Source organism: Argiope bruennichi, chromosome 4 (genome assembly GCF_947563725.1).
Source record: "Argiope bruennichi chromosome 4, qqArgBrue1.1, whole genome shotgun sequence".
Classification (NCBI taxonomy): domain Eukaryota; kingdom Metazoa; phylum Arthropoda; class Arachnida; order Araneae; family Araneidae; genus Argiope; species Argiope bruennichi.
The window spans coordinates 96182482-96198390 of NC_079154.1; the positions used below are offsets into that span (position 1 = coordinate 96182482).

General features: G+C 29.3%; 1 protein-coding gene across 2 annotated transcripts in view; it reads left to right on the forward strand.

Annotated features, from left to right (window-relative positions):
• LOC129967112 (protein Wnt-7a-like) overlaps window positions 1–15909 on the forward strand; it is a 114626-nt gene that overhangs the window by 69217 nt on the left and 29500 nt on the right. The gene's annotated exons all lie outside the window — the stretch shown is intronic.

Sequence of the window (15909 nt, forward strand, 5' to 3'; positions counted from 1 at the left end):
TCTAGTGTTCATCTTTTAATATATTTTGAATGATTTTTACATCAAAAGTAAGCACATACATGTCAATATTTAGCCTAGATAATCTTTAGTTTGTAAACATTATTATTTTAAATAAACAACCAAATAAGGCTTATTTGACAAGAGGAATATAGTTCTTACACTCAAGAGATAGGTAATAAGTCATTAACATTTTTATATTCAAAACTGTGTTGAGTTCTCGTAGAGAGATAAAGAAAAGAAAATACCTCGATCTATCAAGAGGTCAAGTTAATATCATACAAAAACAAAAAATAGAAGTTACTTAGGTTCTCAAAGTTATTAGCATAATGCGTGGTTGGTGTATAGATATTTCACTCATTAATTTTAGAGTAGAAGTTTTCCAGCATTCGTTCATTGCTTTAAAAAAAAGAGTATAAATCACAGAAATGGTTGTGTAATTTCTTTAATTTTTATATTTCTTGTTCAGAAATTTGAAAATAACAAGGATGATAAGTTACTTAATTTTCATTGATATTTGGATATAAAGAAATGAGATATTTTTATGTTCTTTCAAAGAAAAGAGAGAGATTTGACTTTTATGTAGTTAATTTCATTTTTAGAAAGAATTTATGACTAATTTATACATGATAGACATATAATGATTTTAAAATTTATCTGATTTCTTCTTAAAGTTCATTGCAGTAGCATCATCCTTTTGCTTGTCAGACAAGTTTAAGTTTAAAAGACGTCTGCGCAAAGAAAATAAATGATATTGTGGAAATATTTGCCAATATGATTAATAAAGGTTTTTTTCCATGGATACTTTCTTTGTGACTAATATTTGAAAAATAAAGTTATTTCGTATCATTTCAATTTCCTCATCAATTTTTTTCTTTCTTAGACGGAGTAGACTCTCACTATGCAACTTCAATTTATTTCTAAAGTTGTAATTCATAATATCTTGTTCTTTAAAACGCGTCCTAGTAGCATCTCTATTCTACTGAGTAGTTTATAATATATATATATATATATATATATATATATATATATATAGAGAGAGAGAGAGAGAGAGAGAGAGAGAGAATATGTTAGGGTGCGCTTATCTTAAAAAGGCCTAGATAATCTCATAAATAAGGATTTTAAAAGTTTACTTCATTTACGAAATTGTCCTTTTATTATTGTACGCAGGACAGTAATTGGTGAATTTGTTCAGCTTTCATAAAAAGAAAAAAAAAAAAAGAATGCATCTAATCCATGAATAAAGGTTATGTAGTTAGAAATGCTTTACTTCGGTCCCATTCAAGCCCAATAAAAAATTTCTTCGGCAGTCGGGATGAAACAAGACATCCAATAACTTGACTGGTGCACTCATTAATATTAAGGAGTGGTTTGAAAACTTCATTATTGGAGTCGAAGGTCACTACTGCTAATCATTCAGCTACAATTCTGCGTGCTGTTACCGATTGATCTTGAAAGGATACAAGCGATAAAAAGATCTTATTATTTATTGATACTGCCTTTGTATGGGTGCGCTTCTTACCCTACGTGGGGAAAAAAAAAAAAAAAAAAAAAAAAAAAAAAAACAGCATTACTTGGAAGATTAGAAAGCACTCATTTCATCGAGGCTAAAATTTTATTACGATTTGGAAACTTGTGGATTGAAGCCTATATAGAAAGCTAAAAAGCTAAAAATGAGCAAAAATTGAGATTCAAAGGAGAAAAAAAATAAAGAAAATTGAAATCTGCTATCGCAAATTAATGTTATCATGTGAGAACATTATTATTTTTTAAGTTATTGTTTATTTTAATTAATTTAAGTAATTGACCAGTTTAAAATGGTTTGAAACAATCACGTGACTATCAGATTACGCATGCGTCGATATTTAAAAACAGATGTCCAGACCCCCATCTGAAAATAGTTCGAGCTCCAAAACTTTTCCTATTCTCCCATTCATTCTCGTTTTCTTCTCTGCGCTTCTTCGAGCGATAACCTCTTACGACCCTGCCCTTTATTGGCCAGACAGGAGAATCGGATATATGGCAGACATATCAATAGCTTTTTGTTGGCGATAAGTCGTCAAATGTGACAACCTTCTTTATAATTTTTTAATAATCCTAAAAGAGAAAAATTAATGCCTCAAAAGCGTTAAATTGCCATTTTTCTACCCGTGCACTTTAGAGCTTCAAAAACCTCAAACAACATCATGTTCTCACATGATAAAAATCAAAAGATTTTCAAAAATCTCTTATTGGTGTTAAAATAAAAAAGGACGTTTTTAAATACAAAATTAAAGAGATAATATGAAAAAAAAAATATAAGTACATTTATGAAATATTATTCTAAATTTCTCTTGGAAACAAGAAAATAGTTTCATAGAAATGTTTAAAAGTTTCTCGATAAAAATCCTCGTAGAAATTTGTCTCTTGAACCCTGAAAGCCTAAGAGCTTTGTTTTTGTCTTTAAGGACTTTGATATAAACCTTTCTGTGGCAACTACTTCCACTGCAATTGCGAAATTGTCAGATGCATTCCAATATCCAGCTTTAAAAAAACTGATGTTTTGGATTTAATCTGTAACTCTGAAGTTTTTCTCATCTTCATATTTAAGAAAACTTGAAAAAATATTGTAGAAAAAAAAACAGTTTTCAAATATTTTATACTTTTGAATTCAGAATTCATCAACATACTCATGACATTTAACAAAAGAGGAAAAACTAGAAGAAGTAAATAAAGAAATGACGGACCTATTAGGCTACAAAAAATTACAGTGAAGGTTATGTACTTTGTACTAACAATAAATGGTTTCGCATGGTAGGGTTAGGTAACAGAAGAATTTGCTTTTTTGCACGAATGTGCTTTTGCTAGGTTTTAGATACTAAATGAGAAAATGATTAAAACAAGTGTTTTGGATTTAAATGTTAGGTAATACATGTCTTGATTTATATGTTTAAAATAGAGTGAATAAAAATTATTATTACTTTCCTTTTTGTTATTTAAATACAATATTCATTATTTAAAATCACAATACTTTTTTATATCTAATTTGCTGGCTCATGGCTATATATATAAATATATTAATATGCACTGATAAGGTGAGTCTGAGTTTTCTTTACCTAGAGGAACCATATACATTTGTACCGACTTTATTGATAATGAATGCAATTTTTTTTTTTTTTTGCAATTTTGTAATGAATGCAATTTATTTTATACGCACGGGGTTCTTATAAAATATTTTAAACAAACAGAGAGCCACAAATATTTTTTTTTCTGGTAAAATCTCTATATCTGAATTCAAAAATATGAAAAATGTTGATTTCCTTTTCGAAAATTAACAGTGGCCATTTGTTACTGTAGTATTTCTTAGCTCATTATGCCATTATCTAAATTATAATCTGAGTAACACGATCCGAGCGTAGCAAATTCGAGACCATAATCACCTAAAAAATCGTTACATGCGGAGATGTGACGCACATCAAATCGCTGGGGATCCAAACACATTCCCACTAGCGTGTGTCTGGAAGCTGAAGAAGAAATGATAGGCAATGGATCGTTTTCATAATCTGGCAATAGCTCAAAATTTCGAGAATCTTAAAATAAGAGAAAAATTATTAGGTATAATATTGTTGGTGTAGTTTCAAAAATAGAATTTTATATGTTTAGCTATAATCCAGTAATTTCTAAACTATAACTTGGTAATTTTTTTGATAAGTTACTACATTAGTGATGGATGCACTACAGCTCGCTTAAAGGTTATTTTCGCTCTGACGCAGATACTAAAATAATAATAATACGAGATTTGAAAAATTCTTATGGCAATCGTATTATAACAGCCGTTATAACCTAGGAATAAGCTTCAAACTTTTATAGTACTTCGATATCGTGTCACCATTGTTATGAACAATTAATTCCCAACGATGCTGAAACCGTTGAAGGGTCGTAGAATATCAATCCTATTGATGGCGTGGTCTGTTGCTTTAAGAATATCTCTGAAATTGCAAGAATTTTTTTAAAGTCTAAACCATTATCAGAAAGACTTAAAGGGGGTAAAAAACCGTCATGGATGTCTACCAAATAATTCTATGAATAATATTTCAGCATTTATTTTTTTATCGATATGGCTAAATTTCTAAGCTTTTCAAATTAAAATGAATTTAAATTTTGAGATTTTTTTTAGAAATGCAATCACAGTTTCATTCAACGCATTAGTTTTTTTCAGTCCTTTATAACAAATTTGGTCCGCCATTTTATTTCTGCCTTCAATGTAATTTATTCAAACTTGTGTTCTCTGAAATATTCTGATGATCTTTGATTTCTCTAAACTCGGAGTTTGGAAAGCGCTGACAGACTAAGTACTATATTCTGTCGTTATTTATTAGAGGCAGGAAGTGAGCTGATCAAGAACCCTTTTAAGAATTATTCTGTTTGGATCCAAAAGGGTCATAATCTTTATATTAGAAACTAGAGCTTGACTTCTAGTTATGAAAGAGCTACTACGGGATGGCAGGTTAAAACTTCCTTGGCTTTGAGTGGAATTTGCGTAAATGATAGAACGATCCAATGACATCAGGAAAGACGAAAGAAGACGTTAAAACAAACGTTTAGTAGTACGAACAGATTTTCAGAACATATTTACAGATATCCACCTTACAGAGTGGATGCTCGCCCTACCACACCTACGCATGAGTAACGTCCTCAGGTACACCATATGTAGCATCAAGACACAAAAATAAAGATAAACATATATATATACTCTGCTACGTTGAATAACTCTACATATCAGCTGCAATTATCGTACTGACAAAGTGAAAAAAAAAAAATAGCGATTAAATGCTAAGTGAAGTTACTAACTCCAAGAAAAGACGTAAAACCTAGAAAGAATGTTTTGAATTTTATATTAAAAAGTGAGAGAGATAATATAAATTTAGATATGAACAGGTTATTTCATAACTTAGATACAGAATTTCCTAAAATATTTGATGTTAAAAGTCAAATATCAGTTTTTATTAAAATAAATTTTTAAAAAAATTCTCAAATTGTAAAATATGTTTATTTTTCAGATAGGAAAATCATGTTAATCACTGGAAATATAATAAAATCTTCTTTCCGAAAATAATAATTTGAAACTGAGAGTCGAATGCAATCTCACGTAAAATTTTAAATAATACTTCAAAACTGCGCATTGAATCAAAAATAAGGAGTAACCTGTCTTGCTATTAATGAACAAACCTTGAATTATAAGTCCCATATTTATTATCACTGAGGAACGCATTATCTTTAGCAAGACTTGTGTCGTATCCCGCCCGCTATGCATTCTTCACGCTAAGGGTCAGGGTTGACCGGAAGTACTGACCCCACACCTGCGGTATAGATTGATAAGTAATGCATACGCCTTAGTGTCATGAGAAACACCGCCAAAGAAGATAGAGTGGTATATGAATAATTTTATCCTTTCTACCAGACGAATGTTTTTTTTTTTCCTTGAATACGAGGTCTGAATATAATAAGACATGCTGCGTGATATTTGTTCAGAAACATACGAAATAGATGAGCAAAAGCTAATGAAGCGCATATCTCAAAGGAATAAAAAAAATATTTAAAGAACATTGAAGATTGGGTTTTTATTTGATTTGAGAAAATATGTAGCACTAACAAGCTGAATTTGTTCAAAGATGATTAAATTTTAATGTTTCGATTTTAAACTTGATGAAAAACAATAAATAGCTAAAATAAACTGGAAATAAAACGTCTTTAATATAGGAGAAAGGTGACATATAGTTTTCTGCCATTTCATATTAAATCAACGAGAATGGTCTCGTCGAAATTTTTTTCGTGCATTATTAATCGCATGCCATTGACAAACAATAATTACGTAAGAACCTATTAGTATGCGATCTATGGCCAATAATAAATAGGGTGCTCAGGAGTCTTTACCCTCAGAAACTACTGCACCCTCTTTTCGTGGTAACGCGTTCACGACATCATCATCACATGCTTGTGAAATTGCAGAACAATGGACGGTCAATTTGCTTTCAATTTTTACATTGATCTATATTTTACATGCTAAACATATGTCCCAAATTTTATTCACCCTGATCTCTTCACTTTGTAGTTATAATGTTAACTTTTGTGCGGACAGTGGGACAGACAAATTTCCTCTAAAGGAATTCATTCAAAATTTGACAGAAATCTACAAATTAGATTTAAAGACCGTATACCAAATTTCAGCTATTAAATCGAAAGCGTGTTCACAGACAGACGGACGGACAGTCAGAAAGACATATTTCTAAAAATCTTTTTTTTTTTTTTTTTTTTTTTTTTGGATTGAAAAAGGTCTGAAATACCGAGATTAGCCAATTTTGATGTTTAAAATACTTTATGTTCGCATATGAAAAAGTGAAAAAAAGCATTGGCTAATTTAAAATTATCTATAGATCTAAATATTATTAGGCATAGATATCTGACACAAGCAATATTGATTTAACAAATTGAAATATTTGTTGAAACGTTTTTTACATCCAAAAAATAAATAAATAATAGAATAAAAAGTTTTTAACAAGCACATTTTAAAAGCATAAATTTCTTAAAAGAATCGTCGTATTTAAAATTTCGATTATTTTTTTTTATCAAATTGAAGAGTTAATGAATGCTAAAATGCTCCTTTAAGGTAAGGAATATTAAACTGCTCCTTTGTATCATTAAAATTGGTAAAATAAACAGCAAAAGAAGTCGGAGATAAATGGATGGTATTGCAGTATCATTCTCGATTATCCAAATTGATTTATGGTTTTATTTTTATTTTTTTAATATTGAAAGGGAAAATGATGTAAAAATTGAACTAAGGATTTCTCCTGTTAGCTTAGTTGTATTAATATATCTTAGCTTAGTTGTATTTCATAGAAACTTGATGACTTTTTAAAGATGAACTTCATAATTTTCTACCATGATGTAGATTGGTCATGAGCTATCCCTTCTACTCCAACCTTCTATACCTTACCGGCGGAAGAAGGATTTGGGCCCAATTGATTTAACACCATTAGTCCTGCTTAAATGGCGGTTCTTCGGTGGAATTGGGTTTAAATGCTGGAATCTTCCGGCATTGAAACTGATAACTTACTGCTAGGTCACCACGACCCCAATGGTTCTTCATAAAAATTACTTTTAAAAATGAATCCATATTTTTTCCCCTTTTTGCTTAAAGATTTTTTTTCTGGGTTTGCTAAATGATTTATATCGTTAATTTATTTTAGGCGTATCTTTCCTGCGTGACTTGCTTTTAATTAAAAGTATATTTATATGTATATTTCTGTAATACTTCCAAAATATTTTATATTCGTTAAAAAAATTTTACATACAAAATCTAAAATGGAAAATTATTGCAGTTACTTTCTTCTGTCTGAATTAGCAAGAGTATATCAGTTTAAAATGGGCTTAACTGATATATGATATATAATACTTAAGTCTCTCTTTAGATTTTCTCATGGCGATGCTTTTACTCTGAGAAATCATGATGTAAATAACTATTTTAATTCAGAAACATTTATATTTATTGTTAGTTTTAAAATTCGAGACCTTTTCCTTAAATGTAATTTAACAATCTAAAATGTATCGATCGTCGAAAATGTATCAAATTGATTGGGTTGAATAGGTTTTCGTGCTCTTCTAAACCGGTTCAACAGGGATGAGGACTTCCTTTTCGCCTCTCTATAGAAGAAACAAATTGATTCTCCTCGAAATATGACTCTCAAATCCTAGTTATTAACAGATTGCTCCGGCTGCACATTTCAATTTTCTTCTCTGGTAGTTTGAGGTTTGCACGTATTCGCACGCCCTTCGCGTTACCACACCCATGCAACTTAGTCAAAGCATATTGAGTTGTGTCTGTTTTGTTTTATTCGCTTCCGCATTGAAGTGGGAGCTTTTATGGTAATCGCTTTTCCCCTTATCATATCTGCCTGATCGGCTCTTTTTAATTTCAATTATTCTTGTTGCTTTTTTAAAACTTTTGAAACATGGGTCGAAGAGAACGGGAAGCTTCTAGACATCACAGAAGATGATTTTCCGATGTAATCGCCATGTGATTGACAAGAAAATCAACCAGCTGTTACATTATCAATGCAAAAAAAAAAAAAAAAAATAGCCTGCTGTGTTGTAGTTTGATGACCATTGATTTCATAATTTATTGTCTTTATGGCTGAATATTATTTGATTTCACAATCCATCGCCTCAAAAATCTTTGAATTTAATTTGATTCTTTATGCTACCAAAGGATAATGAACTTGTTCATTACAGAACGCAATATTTCAATTGAGATGCTGTATTATGTTTTATTATGAATTTCTAATTGCTTCGCAATATTATAATGAACGGATTTCGTGATATTGCAGCAATTTTACAATTGAAATCTGGAAGGGTCATTGTCGAAAATACTAAACTATTACGAATCTTACATTATTTTATTTTACTTTCCAAGATATGGAACAGTTTGTAAGTTAATAATCATAAAAAGATTTACCACCATTCTTCTATAGAACCCGGGATACTGAATGATCCAGACATTTCGACATTGACAAATTATTTTCTAATAAATTATCTTAAACATAAAAAATTTACTAATGACTTGCTTTATGGAATCTAGATGAGGAATAACAGAACCCCCGCTACAGGGACAGGGACAGTTTCCTGACTTAAATGCCATCGACGGCCTCCAAAACAGATTCTTCCCATAAGATTTTTTTTTAAAGCTACACCTTTTGGAAAGATCTTGTCTGAAATCACATAAAAGAATGACTGAGAATTTCCTTTTGAAAGCATCAAAATGATTCTCAAATACATCACTCGGTGTGGGAAGAAAGTGTATCACTTTCTATGATACACGTTCTCTTTGAAATCATTATAAACTCAAATATACTAAGAAATTTTTATACTTCAAATATATATATATATATATATATATATATATATATATATATATATATATATATATATATATATATATATATATATATTGCACAACATTTTTAAAGAAGCAATTAGAAGCCCTGCAAAGAAAAGAAAATGTGAAACATGCATTTTTAGCCAACACAAATCCTTACAAGAGTTGTAGAGAGCAATTACATACTTAAATTACTGTGAATAATTTATTTAGTTCTTCACATAATATTCTACATTTTATTGTAATTTTGTGATCTATAATCGAAATTGAAAAGCACATTTTCCAAATATACTTGTTATTAATTTTGAAGAATATTCTAAGTCTTATCTACCTTTAATGTTGAAGACAAAGTTTTTCAGTTCTCACAGATTTTAAGCTATATAAGGGGCCATTTCAAGGCATCTAAGAGAGTTATGAATGCATACCCCTGGAGGAGTCGGGCCTCATTTCTGAAAATAAAGCTGTCAACGTCTATCTAAGCCCGGGGATACCAGATAATATTCCCGATAAAGTTATCTTCTTAAATCCGGCTTTTGATGTTTCGTGAACATGGAGTTTTCTATTAAAAGCCTAATTTATTATAATCTGCGCGAGCGTTTAGCTGGAGCAAATTTATGAATTTGTCTGCGTTTGAGGGTATGAATTCATTTTTCTCTACAAAAAGCCAAGCAGCTGTCGGAGGTTTGCTTCTAGATCCGCGGACAAGATGTTACAATTTTCAAATGTTTTTCTTAGTAAATGAATTTATTGTTATAAAACTCATTAATTAAGAAAAATATTTCTGCAAAAATTTTCCACGATTCCTTTAATAGATTTTATTTTTGTTGCTTGTGGCTTTATCAGCTATGACAGACATAATGTTTTTTATCATCATGTCTCGTAGAAGCTATAAACCTTTACTGCATTTCAAGGATGTACTGTAACTTATTTTCCAGTATTACCTGAAATGTAAATATCGACTCCAAAAATAAATAATTAAAATTAAGAAGTTGCCTCAAATATTTGTTTAAAAAAAATATTAAAATAGAGATTCAAGAATAAATTTAAGGTATCAGTAAAGATAAAAACGATCTTTTGTGTTATTCAAGAATATCGACTAATTCGAAATCACACCTCCCCTCACCTTAATAGCTGTAAATTTGTTTCACTAAAGAATAATTTGTATATTTGAAAGGCTATTATAAAAGTTGCAGATGCTTTTTATTGCCATGATTCAGTAATTTTTTACAGTACTAAAGAAAAAAAAAATTGAAAATACTGAAGTTTTTCTGAGGCGCCAAAACACTGCAAGTACCATACTGCTATTTAAATTAATCTGTATTAAAAGTTTCAATAAAAGTTGAAAGTGGATGCAAAGAAGAATATAAATTCCAGCGGCTTAAGAGAAAAGGGAATAAATTTCTGTGGTGGAAAAGTTCAAAGGAAAAAAAATTATAATATAATAATAATCTTTAGTAATAATATATCCGCCAAACATGAAACGAAAGAATGATTTTGATAGCTTATTTATTTAGGAACTAAGAAATATCTTACTCGTCCCTCTAGTTACAGAATGGAGATAGTTATAGTCATAAAATGTCTCCAAGTTCTGCAAAATGGTCACATGCCATACATTGGAAGTATCATCGCTCGACAAAATTTTGAGCTAATGCTCTTTTCTCTGAAACATCATGAGATTTGGGTACCAATTTTACGAGGAAAGTCAACAACAAAAAATTGTGGAACATTATAAGTCTAACAGTACGAAAAGAGATCAACCATATATTAGTGACTTCGCGAATAGATCTTATACTCTCAAAAAATTGTATTTTGGAAATTCTGCATGAATAAGATGTTAATCGAAAACCAGCCAATGCTTTTGTATGTACTATTGGTAAGAGATTTCGAGAAGCTGCATTCTGTACAACTTCATTATGAATCAAGAAGCTGCTATTTATCAATTTTATCATGCTACATATTTATGAAGAAGCTAATAAATTTTTCAGACATGACATAAATACATGAGCTTGCTTTTTTATACAATGACACATATAATTACGAACACAGATTCAACATTCATTATTGGATGATAAAATTTTTTCTATGAGTTTAGAAATTCATTACCAGGTACTCCAATCGGTTAATTTTTATTAATAGGTTAATCTGTTCTGTATTTTATTAAATAATTACAATCTAAATATGCTTTAAGTCAAAAAGAAGTGTATTTACTTGAATCTTCAGAGTTACGTGGCATCACAATTTTGAAAAACAACGAGGAAGTGTAAATTTTACGTTCTGCTTTACACTTGTGTATACATGGTAGCATTTGTGTTAAACAGATATTGGCCTATAACTTTGTAATTCGGGTTTTTTCCCATCACGTATCTCATACAGCTTTCGAGGTAGACGCTAACAATGAATTTTGTCGATTGGTGATGTTAAAATGAGTTTTATCGTATCACGAATAGCCACTTTATAATGATTTTTATAAAGTGGTTTTAACTTAATTACTTTTAATTTAAGTTTTTGTAATCAGATATATCGCTGTTCTGGAGTTAAGGGCCTAACAAATTCTCAATACTTTAGCAAATTGTGTGAATTAATAACAATAAACAGAATAACAATAGCGAAAAAATTACATTCTATTATCGAAGAAAAGTATAAATTATTTAAAAGAAAAAGAAGCTACAATCAATAGAGTCATTTAACGCGAACGAATGAAAGCCTTTGATTTTCATGTCTTAAAAATTGCAGTACCAAAAGTATAAGAAATTTTACACAGTATAAAGAGAGCTTTACAAATAAACTCACATTGGAGAATTTCGGTATCTTTGATCTTTGTGAAGATGATTCATGTAACTTAATAGTGGAAATTTGATTATCCGTACTTAACCTTCCACTCTTAAGAAGATTTCAATAGATTTTGTACTAAAAAAATTTAAAAGAAAAGAATATTCTTAAAAAATTTCCGAGCTTAATAAAATTAATAACTTATAATTTTTTTAAAACTTTTTGATGAGCCATTTTTTTTCAATAAATTTTGACACAGTAAAAATAAATATATGTGAAATGGTAATACTATTTCCTACTTAATTCTTAATAAACACGAGAACTGTTGAGTTTAAAGAATATTTTAAATACTTAATTTGTATTGCTTGTTAAGATGGAAATTTTTGAAATCGATTTTATTATCCGGTCTTAAGTTTCTAGAGTTTTAAAATTTTGTACACATTTAGTGTGGTTGCTCTTATATTATTTTAATATTTTCAGATCTTAATTATTATATAATCGATTAATATAAATTTTGATTTCGCATAAATTATATAATCATATATTTCATATATATTATTAATTAATATATAATCGATTAATATAAATTTTGATTTCATATAAATATAATCAACTGGTAGTAAATTTGATGAGATAAAATAGATCTTAATATTAAAAAAAGAGAAAAATCCAATTAAAAATGATATTTAATAAACTAATGAAAATTTTATTATTATTTTAATAACTTGGAGACTAGTTTATATTAAAATAATATTTTTTGAACTGTTTTTTAAATTGTTTTAAATTGAATTTATTTGTTATAAGTTTAAAAAATATTTTAAATTATTTTTTATTTGAAACTTTTGTTTTTGAGTGGTATGATAAAATTGTCCTTTTTATGAGTAATTATTGAGCATACTAATAGTCATTACGTAGTTGTTCTCACTTTCACTCGTTATATTTAAGTAACATTGTGCCGGCGTCCTGGCATAGGTGTAGCGCGTCTTCCCCGTGATCTGGGCGTCCCGGATCGAATCCCGGTTCGGGCATGGTTCTTCTTCATCTGTGTGCTATCTGTGAGGTGTGCGAATGTGCCCCCCTGTAAAAAGGGGTTGTGCAAGCGAATGTGTGAGTTTCATCTTCAGTCAGACTTCTGCCCTCGGGTGCTCAGGGGTCTTTCCCCTCAGAAGCTACTGCCCCCCCCCCTTTCCGTGGTAACGCGGACACGACATCATCATCATCATCATATAATATTGTCTTATAAAATATTAAGTAAAAAACTGCTTAAAATATGGATAAATATAAAAAAAAACCCTGCATAAAACCTTACTTGCTGTAATCATAAAACGCAACGCTTATTACACATGGGGACTTTGATAATCGTGCAGCAAAATCTCCAAGTTAAATAAGAGTTTAAATTGCTAAGATAGATTCATTAAAATTTTGACAAAAATTCAACTTTTATTAATCACAATTCTTAGCTTTTTTTCTTTCTTCTTTTGTACCTCACATAATTCCATCTCTAAAATTTGTAACAGAATATAGATGATTTAATAGCTGATTTGTCTAAGACTATTCCATGGAAACCACATTGTACAAGCTGGTCAGGTGCATATTAAATCTATCGAAATAAAAAAAAACTTTAGAAACGTCTGGTGAAAAGGTTTGAATTATTATTGATCACTGGTGTTGTTATTACCATTTGATCTCTATCTAGTACTAAGAATATCATATAAATGTTTCTATGCAGCTTCTATCAGGATATTAAATTTATATTTGGAATGCTGTTATTGCTTTCATCGTATTTTATATGCATTATTTTTAATTTTGAAAAATTATCTATCTTTTCAAGTAAATGTACTTTTCTTTATAAAAAGATCATTTTCTTGAAAATATTTCGTATTATTGTTTTACCTTTAAAAATGATTTCTAAGGTTTCCAAAGCTGTTACAATTTTATTTTTATGTTAATCAGAGGTCAAGCTAGTTATTAGTTTCTTGGCTAAAATCGTTGACATTTTTTAAATAGCAATTTTCTTTTTATACCATAATTAAAACTTTTTAAAAGGATTTATTAGGCAACTTTTCATACCTTTTTTTAAATACCTTGGGTAATGGTATTTTCCCAAGATGAGCACTATTGGTCGAAATACATGGTAATCCAAAGGAGCAATGTCTAAGGAATTATCACCAATAGAGATAACGCATCTCAACTAAACATTATGTTTGCTTAATAGGCTTTCAGAATGTGAAATAGCATTACTAAGATGATGTGTTAACATGTCAAACTTTTCAGCGAATCCCTCGCTCTCCTTACTTAACACTCGGTCTACATTCGTTTTTAGCTGTTTGGCATGTTCCACAGTGATATTCTGACTCGATACGAAGAGCTCGGGTAAACCGAATATTTCTGGATCTGTAAGACTAAGTTCCATTCCGAACCACCCTTTTTCTCATCTCGTATTCCAAGAGAATCATACGAAAACGTGATGTGAAGTTGCGTTCATTTAAGAAAGTGATAGTATTAACCTGAAGTAGGCAAACTCTGAAGTCCTTCGAATCTTCTCGGATCAAGGAAGATGATGTTCTCCATTTTATTCCACAACCTGAATTCACTGGATTTATTAATATTAAATGTTTCTTATAAATTTTTAAACAACTTGCATGAATTTTTTTATGAAACTGCTTCCATTTATTTCTATCTAATATCTTTTTTAAAATCATTGTTTTTATTAAAATATATTGAATCTATTTCTGCGAATCCTTATTAATGAAAAATGCTTACTATACACTTCTACAAACAAATGATATATTTAGAAGCAATTTCTTGGGGGGGGGGGGGGAATCTGTCATATCAAGAACTATTGGCACAAAATCTTCTATTTTGAATAGATTAAAATATTTGTTATTTTTAATTCTCATTGCAAATTTACATTTTTTATCAAATTAAATTTATCAAGAAGTGAACAACTTCTGTTATTTAAAATTGCACATGAAATTTAACTAATTTAATGTCTTTCTTTAAATTACTTTTTATGATTTATTGGTTAGATTTTAATAATTTTGAAAAATTATCGAATGACTTGAAATTGGCTAGCTAATATTTCTTCTGCAAATCTCCCTGGCACACTGGTATGAGAAGGTTGACCCACAATGATATATTTAGAATGAGAAAACCCTCATATAGGGGGATCTATGATTGAAAGAACTCGAAATCCTTTCAATACTTTCATTGTCCTTTTACCTTGCCATCAGACTACCACTGAGTAACTTTGCCCCCAAAAATACAATCAATACCGTCTTCTTGAGGCAGAAAAATCCTCATATTTTTTTCATTTGTTTGGTTAAATACATTGCTGGAAATGTTATTTAGTTTAATTGAAGTAAGATTTTCTGTGATATTTAGTTTAATAATCTTCCGACTAGCTTTTATGATGAACAATCTAATATATTCAGAAATTTTAGTGAACAAATTATTTTTCTTTTGATAAAATTTGTGCTGATAATACATATGCTATTAGATTTGAAATTAAATAAGAGGTTTTTCAATTATTTTAGAAAATAATTTTCGCAACAAAACTTTAAAAACACCTTTTGTTTATCCCTATTCTGACAAAATAAAAAAAAAATTGAAATGTAAAGGAACCACATTTTTAAGAAATGGATAATACATTAATAAAGTCAGGAACAAAGAATTTTTTTTTCAATTTATGCCGCCGATTATTATTACGCTTACGCTTTCTAGCGCAAAATTGCTGATGAGTTTTAGGAAACATTCGTATAACACTTATTTGAATCTGCTAAACTGTGTTCTAAAATTACTTTCATTTTTGTGAATTAAGAAAGATTAGTTATTATAACCTTGCATTATTCAAGAAAATGTGTTTTTGCATAAGTTTCTAAATGTGCTAATATTAAGAAACTTTCTATAATATTAGCACATTAACTTAATAATATTATATCAGATATCAACATTTTTCATTTGGTCGTGCATTCTAAAACTTGTGTTATATTTTTATTCCCTCTGATATCGCGAAAATATGCGGATTACTTTGATATAAATATTATGTGCTCTATTAAATGAAATAATATTATTTTTTCTCAATAGTTTATTCGTAATCAACTGTAATAATTGTAATTAGAAATCATTTTATCTATTTATTTTGAGAAAAATTTGAAACTTCCCAAATAAGATTTTGCTTTTAATTGTTAAATAACTTGTTTCTGAAAGCATACATGATCTAATGATTT